The 20,875-nt window shown below is 47.9% G+C and overlaps 1 long non-coding RNA gene and 1 pseudogene across 1 annotated transcript in view; one reads left to right on the top strand and one right to left on the bottom strand.

The window, feature by feature from the left end:
• The window catches only part of LOC141164675 (uncharacterized), a 441,679-nt gene that overhangs the window by 400,465 nt on the left and 20,339 nt on the right, over positions 1-20,875 (top strand). The gene's annotated exons all lie outside the window — the stretch shown is intronic.
• LOC141164670 (E3 ubiquitin/ISG15 ligase TRIM25-like) lies at positions 9,852-12,771 on the bottom strand (annotated as a pseudogene).

Here is a 20,875-nt window from a genome sequence, read left to right as displayed (position 1 = left end):
CTGACCTCCACGTCTCTTCAAAGGGGCATTAAAACCATATTGTTAAGCTACTGTGACCTCCACGTCTCTTCCAAGTGGCATTAAAACCATCTTGTTAAACCACTCTGACCTCCATGTCTCTCCCAAAAGGCATTAAAACCGTCTTGTTAAATCACTCTGACCTCCAAGTCTCTTCCAAGGGGCATGAAAACAGTCTTGTTAAGCTACTTTGACCCACACGTCTCTTCCAAGGGGCGTTAAAACGTCTTGTTAAACCTCTCTGACCCACACGTCTCTTCCAAGGGACATTAAAACCGTCTTGTTAAACCACTCTGACCTCCACCTCTCTTCAAAGGGGCATTAAAACCGTCTTGTTAAGCTACTTTGACCTCCACGTCTCTTCCAAGGGGCATTAAAACCATCTTGTTAAGCTACTGTGACCTCCACATCTCTTCCAAGGGGCATTAAAACCGTCTTGTTAAACCACTCTGAACTCCACGTCTTTTCCAAGGGGCATTAAAACCATCTTGTTAAGCTACTGTGACCTCCATGTGTCTTCCAAGGGGCATTAAAACCGTCTTGTTAAACCACCTTGAACTTCACGTCTGTTCTAAGTGGCGTTAAAACCGTATTGTTAAACCACTCTGACCTCCACCTCTCTTCAAAGGGGCATTAACACCGTCTTGTTAAGCTACTGTGACCTCCATGTCTCTTCCAAGGGGCATTAAAACCATTTTGTTAAACCACTCTGACCTCCACGTCTCTTCCAAGGGGAATTAAAACTGTCTTGTTAAGCTACTGTGACCTCCACGTCTCTTCCAAGGGGCATTAAAACCGTCTTGTTAAGCTACTGTGACCTCCACGTCTCTTCCTAGGGGCATTAAAACCATCTTGTTAAACCACTCTGAACTCCACGTCTCTTCCAAGGGGCATTAAAACTGTCTTGTTAAGCTACTTTGACCTCCACGTCTCTTCCAAGGGGCATTAAAACCATCTTGTTAAGCTACTGTGACCTCCACATCTCTTCCAAGGGGCATTAAAACCGTCTTGTTAAACCACTCTGAACTCCACGTCTTTTCCAAGGGGCATTAAAACCATCTTGTTAAGCTACTGTGACCTCCATGTGTCTTCCAAGGGGCATTAAAACCGTCTTGTTAAACCACCCTGAACTTCACGTCTGTTCTAAGTGGCATTAAAACCGTATTGTTAAACCACTCTGACCTCCACCTCTCTTCAAAGGGGCATTAAAACCGTCTTGTTAAGCTACTGTGACCTCCATGTCTCTTCCAAGGGGCATTAAAACCGTTTTGTTAAACCACTCTGTCCTCCACGTCTCTTCCAAGGGGCATTAAAACTGTCTTGTTAAGCTACTGTGACCTCCACGTCTCTTCCAAGGGGCATTAAAACCGTCTTGTTAAGCTACTGTGACCTCCACGTCTCTTCCTAGGGGCATTAAAACCATCTTGTTAAACCACTCTGAACTCCACGTCTCTTCCAAGGGGCATTAAAACCATCTTGTTAAGCTACTGTGACCTCCACGTCTCTTCCAAGGGGCATTAAAACCGTCTTGTTAAACCACTCTGAACTCCACGCCTCTTCCAAGGGGCATTAAAACCGTCTTGTTTAGCTACTGTGACCTCCACGTCTCTTCCAAGGGGAATTAAAACCGTCTTGCTAAGCTACTGTGACCTCCACATCTCTTCCAAGGGGCATTAAAACCGTCTTGTTACACCACTCTGAACTCCACGTCTCTTCCAAAGGGCCTTAAAACCGTCTTGTTAAACTACTGTGACCTCCACGTCTCTTCCAAAGGGCATTAAAATCGTCTTGTTAAGCTACTGTGACCTCCACGTCTCTTCCAAGGGGCATTAAAACTGTGTTGTTAAGCTACTGTGACCTCCACGTCTCTTCCAAGGGGCATTAAAACCGTCTTGTTAAACCACTTTGACCTCCACGTCTCTTCCAATGGGCATTAAAACCATCTTGTTAAACCACTCTGACCTCCACGTCTCTTCCAAGGGGCATTAAATCCATCTTTTTAAGCTACTGTGACCTCCACGTCTCTTCCAAGGGGCATTAAAACCGTCTTGTTAAACCACTCTGACCTCCACGTCTCTTCCAAGGGGCATTAAAACCGTCTTGTTAAGCTGCTGTGACCTTCACGTCTCTTCCAAGGGGCATTAAAACCATCTTGTTAAACCACTCTAACCTCCACGTCTCTTCCAAGGGGCATTAAAACCATCTTGTTAAACCACTCTGACCTCCACATCTCTTCCAAGGGGCATTAAACCGTCTTGTTAAGCTACTGTGACCTCAGCGTCTCTTCCAAGGGGCATTAAAACCATCTTGTTATACCACTCTGACCTCCATGTCTCTTCCAAGGGGCATTAAAACCATCTTGTTAAGCTACTGTGACCTCCACGTCTCTTCCAAGGGGCATTAAAACCGTCTTGTTACACCACTCTGACCTCCATGTCTCTTCCAAAGGGCATTAAAACCGTCTTGTTAAATCACTCTGACCTCCACGTCTCTTCCAAGGGACGTTAAAACCGTCTTGTTAAACCACTCTGACCTCCACGTCTCTTCCAAGGGACATTAAAACCGTCTTGTTAAACCACCCTGAACTTCACGTCTCTTCCAAGTGGCATTAAAACCGTATTGTTAAACCACGCTGACCTCCACGTCTCTTCAAAGGAGCATTAAAACTGTCTTGTTAAGCTACTGTGACCTCCACCTCTCTTCCAAGGGGCATTAAAACCATCTTGTTAAACTACTCTGAACTCCACGTCTCTTGCAAGGGGCATTAAAACAGTCTTGTTAAGCTACTGTGACCTCCACGTCTCTTCCAAGGGGCATTAAAACCGTCTTGTTAAGCTACTGTGACCTCCATGTCTCTTCCATGGGGCATTAAAACAGTCTTGTTAAAGCACTCTGACCTCCACGTCTCTTCCAAGGGGCATTAAAACCATCTTGTTAAGCTACTGTGACCTCCACATCTCTTCCAAGGGGCATTAAAACCGTCTTGTTAAACCACTCTGAACTCCACGTCTTTTCCAAGGGGCATTAAAACCATCTTGTTAAGCTACTGTGACCTCCATGTGTCTTCCAAGGGGCATTAAAACCGTCTTGTTAAACCACCCTGAACTTCACGTCTGTTCTAAGTGGCATTAAAACCGTATTGTTAAACCACTCTGACCTCCACCTCTCTTCAAAGGGGCATTAAAACCGTCTTGTTAAGCTACTGTGACCTCCATGTCTCTTCCAAGGGGCATTAAAACCGTTTTGTTAAACCACTCTGTCCTCCACGTCTCTTCCAAGGGGCATTAAAACTGTCTTGTTAAGCTACTGTGACCTCCACGTCTCTTCCAAGGGGCATTAAAACCGTCTTGTTAAGCTACTGTGACCTCCACGTCTCTTCCTAGGGGCATTAAAACCATCTTGTTAAACCACTCTGAACTCCACGTCTCTTCCAAGGGGCATTAAAACCATCTTGTTAAGCTACTGTGACCTCCACGTCTCTTCCAAGGGGCATTAAAACCGTCTTGTTAAACCACTCTGAACTCCACGCCTCTTCCAAGGGGCATTAAAACCGTCTTGTTTAGCTACTGTGACCTCCACGTCTCTTCCAAGGGGAATTAAAACCGTCTTGCTAAGCTACTGTGACCTCCACATCTCTTCCAAGGGGCATTAAAACCGTCTTGTTACACCACTCTGAACTCCACGTCTCTTACAAAGGGCCTTAAAACCGTCTTGTTAAACTACTGTGACCTCCACGTCTCTTCCAAGGGGCATTAAAATCGTCTTTTTAAGCTACTGTGACCTCCACGTCTCTTCCAAGGGGCATTAAAACCGTCTTGTTAAACCACTCTGACCTCCACGTCTCTTCCAAGGGGCATTAAAACCGTCTTGTTAAGCTGCTGTGACCTTCACGTCTCTTCCAAGGGGCATTAAAACCATCTTGTTAAACCACTCTAACCTCCACGTCTCTTCCAAGGGGCATTAAAACCATCTTGTTAAACCACTCTGACCTCCACATCTCTTCCAAGGGGCATTAAAACCGTCTTGTTAAGCTACTGTGACCTCAACGTCTCTTCCAAGGGGCATTAAAACCATCTTGTTATACCACTCTGACCTCCATGTCTCTTCCAAGGGGCATTAAAACCATCTTGTTAAGCTACTGTGACCTCCACGTCTCTTCCAAGGGGCATTAAAACCGTCTTGTTACACCACTCTGACCTCCATGTCTCTTCCAAAGGGCATTAAAACCGTCTTGTTAAATCACTCTGACCTCCACGTCTCTTCCAAGGGACGTTAAAACCGTCTTGTTAAACCACTCTGACCTCCACGTCTCTTCCAAGGGACATTAAAACCGTCTTGTTAAACCACCCTGAACTTCACGTCTCTTCCAAGTGGCATTAAAACCGTATTGTTAAACCACGCTGACCTCCACGTCTCTTCAAAGGAGCATTAAAACTGTCTTGTTAAGCTACTGTGACCTCCACCTCTCTTCCAAGGGGCATTAAAACCATCTTGTTAAACTACTCTGAACTCCACGTCTCTTGCAAGGGGCATTAAAACAGTCTTGTTAAGCTACTGTGACCTCCACGTCTCTTCCAAGGGGCATTAAAACCGTCTTGTTAAGCTACTGTGACCTCCATGTCTCTTCCATGGGGCATTAAAACAGTCTTGTTAAAGCACTCTGACCTCCACGTCTCTTCCAAGGGGCATTAAAACCATCTTGTTAAGCTACTGTGACCGCCACGTCTCTTCCAAGGGGCATTAAAACCGTCTTGTTAAGCTACTGTGACCTCCACGTCTCTTACAAGGGGCATTAAACCCGTCTTGTTAAGCCACTCTGAACTCCACGTCTCTTCCAAGTGGCATTACAACCGTCTTGTTAAGCTACTGTGACCTCCACGTCTCTTCCAAGGGGCATTAAAACCGTCTTGTTAAACCACTCTGAACTCCATGTCTCTTCCAAGGGGTATTAAAACAGTCTTGTTAAGCTACTGTGACCGCCACGTCTCTTCCAAGGGGCATTAAAACCGTTTTGTTAAACCACTCTGAACTCCATGTCTCTTCCAAGGGGCATTAAAACTGTCTTGTTAAGCTACTTTGACCTCCACGTCTCTTCCAAGGGGCATTAAAACCATCTTGTTAAGCTACTGTAACCTCCACATCTCTTCCAAGGGGCATGAAAACCGTCTTGTTAAACCACTCTGAACTCCACGTCTTTTCCAAGGGGCATTAAAACCATCTTGTTAAGCTACTGTGACCTCCATGTGTCTTCCAAGGGGCATTAAAACCGTCTTGTTAAACCACCCTGAACTTCACGTCTGTTCTAAGTGGCATTAAAACCGTATTGTTAAACCACTCTGACCTCCACCTCTCTTCAAAGGGGCATTAAAACCGTCTTGTTAAGCTACTGTGACCTCCATGTCTCTTCCAAGGGGCATTAAAACCGTTTTGTTAAACCACTCTGACCTCCACGTCTCTTCCAAGGGGCATTAAAACTGTCTTGTTAAGCTACTGTGACCTCCACGTCTCTTCCAAGGGGCATTAAAACCGTCTTGTTAAGCTACTGTGACCTCCACGTCTCTTCCTAGGGGCATTAAAACCATCTTGTTAAACCACTCTGAACTCCACGTCTCTTCCAAGGGGCATTAAAACTGTCTTGTTAAGCTACTTTGACCTCCACGTCTCTTCCATGGGGCATTAAAACCATCTTGTTAAGCTACTGTGACCTCCACATCTCTTCCAAGGGGCATTAAAACCGTCTTGTTAAACCACTCTGAACTCCACGTCTTTTCCAAGGGGCATTAAATCCGTCTTGTTAAGCTACTGTGACCTCCACGTCTCTTCCAAGGGGCATTAAAACCGTCTTGTTAAACCACTCTGACCTCCACGTCTCTTCCAAGGGGCATTAAAACCGTCTTGTTAAGCTGCTGTGACCTTCACATCTCTTGCAAGGGGCATTACAACTGTCTTGTTAAGCTACTGTTACCTCCACGTCTCTTCCAAAGGGCATTGAAACCATCTTGTTAAAAAACTCTGAACTCTACGTCTCTTCCAAGGGGCATTAAAACCGTCTTGTTAAGCTACTGTGACCTCCACTTCTCTTCCAAGGGGCATTAAAACCATCTTGTTAAACCACTCTGACCTCCACGTGTCTTCCAAGGGGCATTAAAACTGTCTTGTTAAGCTACTGTGACCTCCACTTCTCTTCCTAGGAGCATTAAAACCGTCTTGTTAAGCTACTGTGACCTCCACGTCTCTTCCAAGGGGCATTAAAACCGTCTTGTTAAACCACTCTGAACTCCACGTCTCTTCCAAGGGGCATTAAAACCGTCTTGTTAAGCTACTGTGACCTCCACGTCTCTTTCAAGGGGCATTAAAACCGTCTTGTTAAACCACTCTGAACTCCACGTCTCTTCCAAGGGGCATTAAAACCGTCTTGTTAAGCTACTGTGACCTCCACGTCTCTTCCAAGGGGCATTAAAACCGTCTTGTTAAACCACTCTGACCTCCACGTCTCTTCCAAGGGGCATTAAAACCATCTTGTTAAGCTACTGTGACCTCCACATCTCTTCCAAGGGGCATTAAAACCGTCTTGTTAAGCTACTGTGAACTCCACGTCTCTTCCAAGGGGCATTAAAACTGTCCCGTTAAACCACTCTGAGCTCCACAGCTCTTCCAAGGGGCATTGAAATGTTGTTTTTAATTACCTCTAACCTCACGACTCTTCCAACGGGCATTGCATTTCCTCCTAATTTTAGTCAGCTTTTGGTTTTCAATGCATAGGCGAACACTAAGGGAGACACACTCCCCAATAATGGGTAGAAGATTTTTAGTACGCTGTAATCCACGGCTGTTTCAAGGGGCATTGCAGTTCCTCATAATTCTTGGAAAGCCTTCCATTCACTGCTTAGGCCAACAGTGTACAGGAGACCCAGTTGCTATAAATGGAAAAAACGGTTTAGTTAAGGCCCTCTGACCTCCATGTCACTTCCAAGGGGCATTGGAGTGCCTCCAAATTTTTGGTAGGCATTGCACTCACTGTATGCCCTATAACTGTGTATCCAAACCGCTCCTTTTGGTACAGAAACATATCCTACAAGACATGTGTGGTTGACTGGCCTGATATTGATGTGAATAGTCCCTGTTCCTCCTGCTCTTTCTCCTTTGCCACCACCTCATCCATCATTCATCACCTGAAGATTTGTTTTAACGGGAGTCATAGAACTGGGATAGTAGCAGGAAAACATCCAGCAATCCTCGGAGGAGGTAGGATATGCACCAAAACGCTGACCACCTCAGGCCTAGCCGCTACTACATACATGCGCTTGCATTCCAAGGAACAGAAAGCTAAGGAGATGGATGGCCTCATGATCATGAATAATTTACTCGTTGTGTAGGAGGCTGACCACTGCTGCTGTCTACCTTCTGAACTTTGTGTTGAAGTCTGATTGACCCAGGACCCGCAATCCTTTATGTCTGGAGGACGTGTTGCATCCCAGTGTCCAACTGTGTCCCGGCTTCCACAATATTAACCCAGTGTGAAGGCGTCAGTGAGATGGACCATCTCTGGCCACATTCACTTGTCCACGTGTTTGTGGTTAGGCTGTCCTTCCCACTAAATGCTCTGGGGAGGGCTCAGGTAATGTTTTGGTATGCACGCTTGTGTATAAGGCGCATCGGGACAAATAGGGGCGCCTGGGGACCGTTTATGGACACCCGGCCGCCCCCAGGCGGCTGGGGACCGTGTGTGGGCACCCGGCCGCGGGGCGGCTTGGGACCGAGTATGGATACCAGGCCGCCGACGCAGCCATGACGTGGTGGCCAGATTCCGCCTCCACATGCCTAAAAGGCCCAATTTCAAGTGCAAGCAAGCAGTATGGTATTGCAGCCTGGGGGTGGGTGGGTGGCAGGCTGCATACTTGCGCTTGCATTGCAAGGAATGGGGGAGGTACAATTGAACACTGCCCTGGGACAAGGACTTGCACGGGGATAGTTGCAAGTCTGCATCTTCTGATGCGGCTAGGATCACTTCTGATGGCCACACTTTTAGGCAGTGACCTGGGTGTCAGAGATGCTTCCAGGGGTCTTCCCCATGCTGTTCCCATGTCTTTTCAGCACTATATGCATGTGTCACACAGCACATGGCCATATAAGGCTGTAAAATGTTAAAATGACATTTCCCGGTGAATGCATTTGTCACGGTTGAAAGCAATACAAAAGTGCAAAAACGCATAAAAATGCTACATGTGAACATAGCTCAAGGTGTGGAGGAGTATTTTTGTTTTTGGTTATTTATTTTACCTTATACACAAGTTTTTACCCTGGAAAGGATGTTCCTTAACATATTTCACAGGAAAACCATTTCAGTTTAGTTTTTGAACGTTTTATTGTGAGCCCGTAAAAGTGGCTTAATACCTCTGACCACGTTGTTGACAGCAGTGACCTGGGGGTCAGAAATGCTTCCTGGGGCGATCCCCATGTCATTTGAACACTGTCACTATCGTTTTGGGCACTATTTAGGCTTTCTACAGACTGCTGGGGGTGCCGCCGCAAAAATGCTCGGGTCTCCCATAGACTAACATTGGGCTCGTTGCTCGGGTCGAGCACCCGAGTATCACAGTGAGCTCGGCCCGAGCTTCGAGCACCCGAGCATTTGAGTGCTCGCTTAACACTAATAATGACCAAAAAATACAATATTTTGAAAAAAATATGCAATAAAGTATCACACTATATTTTGCAACAACGTATGGGCGGAACATGCATTAAAACAATCAAGGAATATATGCAAACATTTGTCAGAAATACATACCGTAATGTAAGTAAAAGATGCTCCTCTGGTAAAATGCACTTGCGCATATTTGTGTCAACAGGCCGAGTCTTGAGGAGGCGCCATCAATCTTATTCTTATGAATGTACATAGGTAAGAGTTTACAAGTTGAAACACCCTTCACCCTAAAGCTATTTCTCACTTTTGGTGTAGGTTTCCCTTAACGAACTTCTGTTACTTTCACTTTAATGGGGCCGCCAGAGATAGCTGAGCGCTGTGTTCGACAATCATTGACACTCCCATTAGAATGAATGGAATACATGTGCACATAATCAACCATTGCTCCATTCACATGGGGCCCTTCAGAGTTTTCAGGAATGCTGCGAGTTTGGACCCTCAGCGATCAAAATGCTATTTCCTAACAATGGATAGGTGTCACACTAGGTATGGGGAGAACCCAGCGTATAACGACGGGAAAAGGGGAGGGAGCCCTACAACTAGGGAAAGGGAGAGTGGAGACCCCTAAACAGATCTAACAACAAACACTGACTCCCCTATATACTCTAAATAGGTTCTGCACCTAGCGACAAGCAGGAAACATGGCCCGAGCTGACCATAAGGTTAGGTCCTAGGTAGGGAGCAGGAGGGGTGACTGTCTGTCAACCCTGGCACACCTGTGACAATAGGTAAAACTTCCAAACTTGGGAATTCCCTGTTACCTGGGTCCCATATAAAATGCTGTGTATCTAAAACCATGGATGGGTTGGATGTCATCATATTAGATCAAGAAAGTTTCTTTCAAAAATGACTTTCTTTTACAGCGTCTCCTATAGGGCTCATGCACATAATATGGTCATGTACTTGGGGCTTTATCCTAATACATCGGATACCAGTCAGTAAAACTCTGAACAACTATGAGACTCCTAATAGTTTTTGTGTAGTCTTAGGGTCTACCTGGATGTAACATGTCCCCCCACCGGTCACTGCTCATTGGAGTGTTGCTTCTATATCACACATCACATACAGAATGTAAAGGGTTCATGGTAAAAATAATTAAGGGACCAGAATGACAGAGCTGAGAAATTATAGTCAATTTATTAATAGAGATGTATTGGTAATCAACAGACAATGGGTTAATACAAGGAGCGGATTGTGAACATGTAGGAGGTAAGGTACAATCAATGTGACTCCAGAGGAGCAAGAACAAAAATATTTAATATGAAAAGAACTTGACATTGAAGCAATCTGTGGGGTGAAGGGATGGGACCTTCTTCACAGCACGACGCCATGGGGGCTCGTCATTGTATGCGCCAATCGAAGCCCCTGTGATGCGATCGCAGGGTGCCGATGGCTTGCTATGACATCCAGGGGTTGATTGAAGACCTACATGCCTGTCATCACAGAGGTCCTCTGACACCCTTCCTGTGGTCCGGCTCCAAAGGAGACTATGATTTTTACTATATGCAGCAATATTGTGGTTTAGTTGTATACAGCAGAAGAGATCAGACGATCACAGGTTAAAGTCCCATAAGGGGACTAATAAAAATATAAAAAAAAAACTATTTTCAAAAGTATGAAAAAAATAAAAAAAAAATAAAAAATTCAATCACTCCTCTTTTCCTATTAAAAATAAAGATAATAAAAAACCTAAAAAATACATAAACATACATGAGATATTGCCGCATCCTTAAAAGTCCAATCTATCAAAATATAAAAAGAATTAAACCAATCGGTAAACGCCGTCAACAGAAAAACATTAAACACACCAAAAAATGCTATAAGAAGCAATCAAAATTTCATATCTATCCCAAAATGGTATCAATAAAATTGTGTTGCCCCCCAAAAAATAAGCCCTCACACAGCTCCATCAACCTAAAAATGAAGGCATAATGGGTCTCAGAAAATGGCGAAACAATCAGAAAATGGCGACACAATCAGATTTTTTTTTTTTACATATTTCAGATTTTTTTCACCAATAAAATAATTAAAAAACTGTACAAGTTTGGTATTGCTGTAATCATACTGATGAGGTGAATCATATTACCAGGTCATTTTTTTACCATACAATGTACAGAATAAAAACAATCCCCAAAAAATGTCAATAGTTGCGTTTATGTCACAATTTCACTGCAGTTGGAATTTTTTTCCCCATTTTTCATTACACTATACAGTAAAATAAATGGTGTGATGCAAAATTACAACCCGTCCAGAAAACAAGCCCTCATTCATCTCTGTGGACAGAAAAAAATGAAAAAGTTATGGTTATTGGAAGAAGGGGAGGAAAAAACGAAAACACAAAATTGAAATTGGCCATTGAGGGGTTAAAAAACTTGTGACCCAAGGTCTCAGCAATTTCATACCCCGTCTTCAGATAATCATCACCTGTCACTGACACTCATTTTCTTTTTATTGTCAAACAACCATTATATACATATAATGCAGCATGAAGGGGCTCGGAGAAGGTGGCAGTGAAGGTGTGTAAGTGTCTGATGGGGTCACACAGCTCATAAAAGGACAGCTGCCCGGCCTCATAATCCAGACAAATCCTGACTCTATCACTGGAGATCTTGTCAGGTAACCAGATGTCTTTACTGTCATGTATCACTGAATACTGATTATTATATCTCCATAAACTCCAGGACTTGTTATTATCTCCAATCAGTGACTGCTGCCCCCTCCTGTCTATACTGGGATAACACATCCCCACCCTTCACTCCCCTGATCTACTGCTCTCCACATCCCAGTAATGTCGTCCTGAGGTAAATCCCCTCCTGCTCATCACCTGATTATACTGGAACCTCTCTGCTGTTTCTGGACGTTTCTGCTTCTCTTCTCTCCAGGTTGCAGTTTTCAGGTCGTCTGATATAAGGAGATTATTAGCAGCTGTGTTTACATCTAGTAATATGTCTGTAGGATCCTCCACATAGATCCCGCTCCTTATACCTGATATTACCTCACATAATGTGTGTAATGTGCCTGAGATCACAGCCACATCCAGGTCATCTCCATCATGGGGCTGTTTATCATGTCCCCCTGTGTCCTCATCACCTCCGTCCTCCTCAGGATCACACAAGTCACCGGTGTCTGGTTGCTGTAAGACAGTCAGTGGATCCCTCATGTTACACAGCTCCTCAATGTGTCTCATCTTCCTGGACAGCTCGTCCTTCTTTATCTCCAGCTGATGGATCAGAGCAGACAGTGACAGGGACTCTTCCTTTTCCTGCCTGGAGATCTCACTCAGGACCTTCTTCTCCAGGTCGTCCACCCGTCTCCTGATGTCTGTACACAGGGCAGTGACTCTCTCGGTTTCTCCAGCTGCTTTTTCTTGAGATTTTCTCCATTGTTGCTCCAGACCCTGGATTCTTTTCTCAGTTTTCTCTTTATTTGTGGTCAGTTTCTGAAAATGATTTCTCAGTTTTTCCTTCTTCTTCTCTGAGGCCTCATCCAGCATCTCCACTTGATGTCCCCGATGTTCTCCTGCTGAACAATAGACACAGATACAAGCCGCGTCCTCAGTGCAGTAATATTCCAGGATCTTCTTATGGACAGAACATTTCCTTTTCTCCAGAGAAGTGCTGGGATCAGATAAGACGTGTTCTGGTGATTTGCTGTGAGACCTCAGGTGTTTATCACACAGAGAAGCCTCACAGTGTAGACAGGAACTAACAGCAGGTACAGGAGAGTCCACACAGTAAGTGAAGCAGATCCCGGTGATCTTCTCCTGAGGCGACTTAATATGCCGGAAAGTCTTCACAATATTACACAAAGCAAAGTTCCTCATCAGTGTCGGCCGCTCCAGAAACTCTTCTCTGCATTCAGGACAGGAATAAACTCCAGACTCGTCCTGTGTATCCAGCACACGATCAATACAGACCCGGCAGAAGTTGTGTCCACATCTCAGCATTACAGGATCTGTATAAGTGCTCAGACAGATGGAGCAGAGCAGCTCGTCCCTCAGATCAGCAGACGCCATGGCTGACAGAGGAAGAGAGAAACGAAACTACAACTCTCACACACCCGGAAACCAAAGGTTGGTTTTAACTGTTTATGTGATGGAAGAGGTTGATAACTTCAATAGATATGGAGCTTAAGGAGGTAAAAAAAACAGAAATTATTTTATGTTATGATGTGTTCACTATTGCAGTGGAATCAGGGTGTGATAAGGTCTTTTCACCAAGGTCAATAATCTGTGAATGCACATCTACTATATAATCAGCTTATCCCTTCTGTCCGTCCAGGAAATCCCTCATCGCTGATTGGTCCGGCCGCGGCCAATCAGCGACGCTGGATTGCAGAACAAGATGGTGGCCGTTAGCGGCTCATCTGCCACACGGAGGTCAGCGGCGATGCAGCAGGGAGATGACCGGCGCTAGCCGGTCATCTCCCGGCTGCGTACAGCGGAAGTACCCACACAGGCAGCGCCGCTCCCCGGTCCTCACTAACACGGTTCGCTGATTGGTCGCATCAGCGATGTTGGCGCGAAATTTAAAACACTGCTGTCTTGATTGGTCGCGGCCGCCACCAATCAGCAACAAGCGCAGTCCGGACGCGAATTGGCGCCGGATTTGAAACACGCTTCTCTGATTGGTTGCACCCGCCCGGCCGCGACCAATCAGCGATATTGGCGCAAAATTTAAAACACCGCTTCTCTGATTGGTCGCGACTGGCGAGCCCGGCCGCGAGTTGGCGCCGGATTTGAAACACACAGGCCACCGTCGGGAGATCAGCGGCGACGCAGCCGGGAGATGACCGGTGCTAGCCGGTCATCTCCCAGCTGCTCGCAGCAAAAGTACCCCGACCAGCGGCCTCGCTCCCCGGTCCTCCCTTCACACTTGCCGTCGGGAGATCAGCGGCCCTAGACGCTGATCTCCCGGCGGTAGCCGCATGGAGGTCAGCGGCGATGCAGCCAGGAGAGTACTCGCACAGGCAACGCCGCTCCCCGGTCCTCACTAACACGGTTAGCTGATTGGTCGCGGCCGCCAGCCGCGCCCAATCAGCGATATTGGCGCCAAATTTAAACACTGCTCTGCTGATTGGTCGCGGCTGCGACCAATCAGCAATTTTGGCCCCAAATTTAAACACGCTCTCCGGCCAATTGGCGTCGGATTTAAAATAAGTACGCCACCGTCGGGAGATAGCAGGGCTGACTCCGCCCATGTGGTCATGTGACTCACCAACTGCCCATGACGTACTGAACATGTTTTGTCAGTCACAGTGTGTGATGTACTTCTGTTACGTTTAAGGAATACGTTCTGTCAGTCACAGTGCGACATAGTTCAGTCACGTTTACTAAACACGGTCAGATCTGCAGCATCTGCTACTAAAGTGTATGCAGATTTGTGCCTCTCCACGCACTTAGTCCCGGCGTGGAGAGAAGCGATTCTACAGACAGCAGCAACTCAGAGCAGTATCTGAGAGCGCGTGCTGTGCCCCGCCTTACGTACTGACGCTGCGCAACGTCCTGGAAGGAGCCCAGCGGACGTCGACGTCACCAGCGCGCGACGCAAGGTCCTCGACCCCGACGATCGCCTGCGGAGCCGCGGCCTACGGAGAAGAAGCAACGGAAGGTAGGCCACGGTTAACTAGGGGGGAGGAAGACACCAGTAATGGAGGGAGCTTCCACCGCCAGCGCGGCTGCTGCCGCAGTGATGCCGTTCACGATGCCTTATATCCCTGGAGCGGCATGGTTACCCCAGTACTCAGGGGAGTCGCATACCCTGAGCGACTTTAAAGAAAGACTGAATAGCCTATTCAAAGTATACCCCCTGTCCGAGGAACAAAAAGTGAGCAGCCTGATAGGTCAGTTAATCGGAGCAGCCCAAAGAGAAGTGAAGTCCTGGTCAGCCAGGGAAAAGGGGACTGTAAAGGACACTTTTGATACCCGCACCTCAGCAGAGATCAAGCTAAAATTTTATAGATGCAAACAGTGGGCACAAGACAGTATACGGGGCTATGCTTTGAATTTGCAGGAGGCCCTGAGAGCCATTAAGCAGGGAGACCCTGACAGCGTGCGGAATGAGGATAAGCTGTTGACTGAACAGTTCATTGAGGGTCTACAGTCCAGTGCCCACCGAACCCAGTTGCGTGTAATGGCCTTGCAGAACCCTGATTTGGACTTTGCGCAGTTTAAAGACAGGGCCATCCGGGTGCTCCGAGAACCGGCACCAGGTGGCGCTGTAACCCACAGGCGCCCCGCTATCACCTATCACCAGGAGGCGGCGCCCTTGTCTGCAGAGCCTGTGGGAGCTGATGCACAGGCTTTGGACAAAGCCCCGGCTGCAGACCTGCACCATCAGGTCCAAGAGCTGACCAAAAGCGTTGCCGCGCTAACCAGAACTGTGCAGTTTTTACAGGTGTCCCCCCCAGGAAAGATCCAGCTGGCTTCCAGTCCGGAGGACATCCCTTGGCGCCGACAGAGGAGGATCCCATCGTCCAGAGGAAGGCCCAGCGACCAGGACGGACAACCCATCTGCCGCCGCTGCAACCAACCAGGACATATGGCAAGGTACTGTTAGTTAAACGGGCGCAACCTGGGGCAGAGGGCCGACCCCCAGGCATAAGACCATCAGGCCCATCGAGCTGGCGTGATAAGTATGTAGGGGGACGACCGGTCTTGCCTGTGGTGCTGGATGGCACTCCTATGAGTGCACTACTGGACACCGGGTCACAGGTAACCACCATCCCCTATGTGCTTTTTAAGCGGTACTGGAATGACTCAGATATTACCCGATACCCAGATAACGATTTGAGCATCATCGCCAGCAATGGTCAACCCGTACCGCAGGTGGGATTCAAGGAGGTGACCATTAAAATTGGTAAAGTTGAACAGCCAGCGCAAGGACTGATTATTGTGGACATTGACCGTCGTGAAAGCCACCCTAAGATAACCTTGGGTACTAATGTTATTGAAAATTGTCTTGCAGAGATAATTGTCATATTACAGCAGGTTGCGGTGAACGCCAGCTCCAGCCAGCAGCGTGTCCTACAAAAAGAGATCAGAGCCCTGATGAAAAGGCAACAGGTAGAACTGTCTGGTGGTGAGATTGGTAGTGTTAGGATGAGTGACCCGTTCCCTATCACCATGCCCCCAAAAAGTGAGATGATGATCTGGTGCCGGACTGCAATCGGGTTAAGAGGAAGGGACTACCAAGCCATGGTAGAACCCGTCTACTCAGACAGTAGGCCCACCATTTTGACAGCACGGGGGGTGGTCGATGTATGCCATGGGAGGGTACCCGTCCACATCCTAAACATTGGGGAAAGAGAAGTATACTTGCCCCGGTATGCCACTCTAGCCAAATTGCTCACCGTTAACCAAAACTCTGTAAAGGCCGTGGAACCCTTGCCTCCATCTCAACCAGAGGAGGGTAACGGCTCCAAGAAACAAATGGAGGACTGGTGTCAGAAGCTGCATGTGGGGACCGACTCCACTCCCTCACAACAAAAACAGGGAGTCTACCGGGTGGTGCAGGAGTACGAAAGAGTCTTTAGCAAACACCCGCTAGACTTTGGGCAAGTAAAGGGGGTAGAACACCACATCCCCACAGGAGACCATCCACCCATAAAGGAAAGATACCGACCTGTACCCCCTGCACACTGTCAGAATGCCAAGGGAATGTTGCGAGAAATGAAGGAGGCTGGGGTAATCAGGGACAGCTGTAGCCCCTGGGCAGCTCCACTAGTTCTTGTGAAAAAGAAAGATGGCACCATGAGAATGTGTGTAGATTACAGAAACGTCAACCGTATCACACACAAAGATGCGTACCCGTTACCTAGGATAGAGGAATCTTTAGCTGCATTAAAGTCTGCTAACTTCTTCTTCACTTTGGATCTTACTAGCGGGTACTGGCAGGTTCTTTTAGCAGAGGCAGACAAGGAGAAGACCGCGTTCACCACCCCGATGGGTCTCAGCGAATTCAACTGTATGCCGTTCGGTCTCTGCAACGCACCAGGAACCTTCCAGCGGTTGATGGAGTACTGCCTGGGGCACAGGAATTTCTAGATGGTCCTGCTATACCTGGACGATGTCATCGTGTATACCAAAACATATGAGGACCATCTGAAACACCTGGCAGAGGTGTTTGACACCCTGGCAGGCTACGGCCTAAAGGTGAAACCCTCCAAGTGTCATCTACTGAAACCAAAGGTACAGTACCTGGGACACGTGGTGAGTGCTGATGGAGTAGCTCCAGGCCCTGATAAGATCACAGTGATTAAGGACTGGCCAAGACCCTCCAGCATAAAGGAAGTGCGATAGTTCCTCGGGTTGGTAGGCTACTACCGAAGATTCATCCCCGGGTTCACCAAAATGGCAGCCCCTATGCAAGACCTCCTGTTAGGTCAGTCAAAGACCAAGAATCAGAAGCCGCCCTTCAGGTGGGACAATCTGGAAGAGGAGTCTTTCCGCCAGCTGAAGATGGCCCTCACGGGGGATGAGGTCCTGGCTTACCCTGATTTCGGCCAGCCTTTCATCCTCCACACAGACGCCAGTAACGTGGGGCTGGGAGCCGTACTATCCCAGATCCAGCAGGGCAGAGAGCGGGTAATTGCTTACGCCAGCCGAAAACTACGGCCCACAGAGAGAAACCCTGAGAATTATAGCTCCTTCAAGCTAGAGTTCCTGGCAGTGATGTGGGCAGTGACGGAATGTTTCAAACATTACCTTGCCTCTGCCAAGGTCACTGTGTACACGGACTACAACCCGTTGACACACCTGGACACTGCAAGACTTGGTGCCCTGGAGCAAAGATGGATGGCCTGGCTGTCCAACTATGAGTTCACCATCAAATACCGGGCGGGATGCACAAATGCGAACGCAGACGCTCTGTCCAGGATGCAGAACTTGCCGGACGGAGGGGAAGATCCAGAACAACTGGAAGAGATTGAACTCCCTGCGTTCCACCGTCATGGGATTACCCAGTGTTCCCACTGTGTAAGGGACAAGCACTCTGCCACGTTCAATCCCTTACCCTACTACAGCTGGGCGGAGACTCAAGACAGTGACCTAGCCATCCGCCTGGTAAAAGAGATGCTGACACAGGCTGATGCCCGCCTTGACCCAGACGCTCCGGAAGAGACCAAGCAGTTGTGGAAAGAGAAGAATAAACTGGTTCTCTACAAGGGGAAGCTGTGCCGGAGAATTGTCAACTCCCGGACACATGAGCTGACCTGGCAGGTAGTGGTCCCGAGATGAGACGCGGCTATGGTCCTGGGGGCATACCACGACGGAGCAGGGCACTTTGGATGGAAGAAGTTGGAGTTCCTGTTGCGTGAACAGTTCTACTGGGTAGGCATGAGAGGGGCCATTGAGAGATGGTGCAGAGATTGCGGCCCGTGCAACCTGAGAAGAAAGGACCGTGCCAGCCAGAAGACTCCCCTGCAGCCCATCATCACTAAGCAGCCACTAGAACTGGTAGCCCTGGACCATGTGAAGCTGGCTCCAAGTAGGCCCTCACCATCGTAGACCATTACTCCCGGTTCCTGGTGGTGGTCCCTGTCAAGGACTTAACAGCTCAGACAGCAGCTAGAGCCTTCCAGCAGCACTTCTGCCATCCACACGGGTATCCGGAGCAAGTGTTGACTGACCAAGGTCCAGCCTTCGAAGCGGAGGTCTTCCAGGAGTTCTGCAACCTGTGTGGTTGCAAGAAGATAAGGACAACTCCCTATCACCCCCAAACCAACGGATTGTGCGAGAAGATGATCCAGGTGGTGATAGACTTGCTGAAAACGTTGCCCCTGGAAGAACGCAGTCTGTGGCCTGAAAAACTGCCTGATCTGGTGGACTTGTATAAACCCATCCCAGTAAATTCCACCAACTGCTCCCCTGCTTACCTAATGAGAGCAAGACCTGGTAAGCTGCCTATTGACCTAGATATGGGAGTCCTGACACCCGAGGACACCTCGCCAGAGGCAGACTGGGATACAGAACGGCAGCAGCAGTACCGGAAAGTGCAGGAGAGTGTTGAGAGAAGTCTGTCTCAAGCAAGAGAAAGGCAAGAGAGGACTTACAACCAGCGTGCTCCCGCTGTTCCCCTGGCACCTGGAGAGCAAGTCTTGAAGAGGAAGAGGCTGGTCCATAAGTTGGATGACCAGTGGGAGAAAGACCCGTACACAGTACTGCCCTCAAGTCATGAAAATCCGAAAGTATGCATTATCAGTAAGGATGGAGGAGAAACCACAGCCACTGTGTCCAGAGACCACCTGAAGAAGTGTCCCGAGCAGCTGCAAAGCACTGATGAAGACCAAGATAGCCCTCAACCCGCAGAGGAAAGGGAAGAAATGGTCAGTACAGTACTCGGAGAATTTCCCCGGTCCTGGACACAAATTAACAACGCTATTGTGGTACCCATCCTTACCTTTCTCCAGCCAGCCCCTCAAGGGCCTACAGAAGAGAAAGTTGTGTTGGGAGAGCAACCGGCCCCAGAGGCAGAAGATTCCATACCAGCAGCCCAGGAGAATCAACCCTCTGCTAGTAGTGAGCCTGCCATGCCCGTGGTAAGCCAGAGAGTACGCAGAAAGCTGCCCAACCTACCCGTAACATCTCCAAACACCTGTAGTGCAGACGCTAGCGAGCCCACTACACAAGGGGTGGAAACAGGGGACCCAGAAAGAACACCACCAGATAGTGTATTACGTAGGTCCACCAGGAGCACTAGAGGTCAGAAGCCCGCTCGCTGGAGAATCTAAAAAAAAATAAAAAAAAGATATATACCTGTATATTGCAAATGTTGAAATGTTTTATGTTTGTTGCATAAATAATAATTATGTTTCTCAAGTTACCCGACGGGGTTTATGGACTGACAGGTTATGGACAATGAATAACCGGAACTGTACCTTGTAAATAGTTGCACCTGTTAAGTGCCCCTTTTGTGCCAGACCACAGAACAAAAACCCGTGGAGGTGGCTGAAGACGTGGTCCAACGCCGGATCATCGATGCCCTGTAGCCACCCCAGGGCCTACGTGGAGGGTTTGAGACGGGTCCCTCAAAATACATCTTGGGTGACATGGACACCTGGTTATGGAAGCGCCAGGGGGACTCTTGTTCGCTCACAGACTGACCAGGCCTCTAATGTTAGCCAGTACTCCCGGCAGGGCCTTCTTCATTACCAACAGTAAAGACCCTGAACTGCACTGCACGGACTCTGAGTCATTTCTGCTGCGCCCATGCACCACAACGCTCACCATCTACACACGCTGCCCTGAGGCTATACTCCTCCCGTGGGGAGTTATACTACCCTCTGCTGCGCACACAACATCAGCCTCAGCGGTCTGCCCCGCAGCGGCAGTTCTCAGTGACCGCAATCCACAGGTGGCGTAGTCGGACATTTCAACATTAAAAACCAAGTAAACAGATCCGCCACTGGTTTGACCACCCTGAGCCACGGGACCAGGTCGCCGCCACAGAGACTACAACCCCTGACATTACACAGAGACCCGGCTCCGGGTATTCCTCCACTCACGGCCCAGGGGGCACATCACATAGAAGTTTGCTGCTAAGAGATCTAATCTATGCTGAATTATGCTAGTGAAGAGACTGTAATACTGTGCCTTGTGAAGAAACTACTGTATTGTTACTGGAGACGGTTGCTCAAGAAACTCAGACTGTACTGTAATGAAGATTGTTGCCGTAATATCCCTGAATTGCACTAGCCGTGCTTCAGATTAAATTCCACTGTTAAACTGTTGAAAAAAACTCTTTTCAGATGTGTCTGGTCAGCAATTGAATCTATCGTGTGCCTGAGAGACGCGGCCGCCTATGGTCACCCTGAGTAACGGTTCCCCCAGGATTCCAAAGAATTCATGAAACACATCTCACCCTATCTGAACCTAGCGGCGTGTGTGTAACAAATGGGTACCAAACTCTTTAGGAGGAAAGCCAAAAGGCAACAAGCATTTACGAAAAAGGGATTGGAACTGAAATATTGTCAGAGGAGAACCATCCTCATAGGAGAAAAAAGACTCCCCAGAATGACGAACAGATAAATAACCGTTAACAATGTTTAAATAGAACCAGGAATTTCAAACAGGGGAACCCATGGTCCAATATCCGACGGGTCAGTTTTTGATTTTCGAATATTGATACGGAGGCCTCCGTCACAGGAGGAGACATC

Source organism: Phyllobates terribilis, unplaced genomic scaffold (genome assembly GCF_046119375.1).
Source record: "Phyllobates terribilis strain yellow unplaced genomic scaffold, ASM4611937v1 Scaffold_10__3_contigs__length_209671492, whole genome shotgun sequence".
NCBI lineage: Eukaryota > Metazoa > Chordata > Amphibia > Anura > Dendrobatidae > Phyllobates > Phyllobates terribilis.
This window is presented reverse-complemented; position numbering and strand designations above follow the sequence as displayed.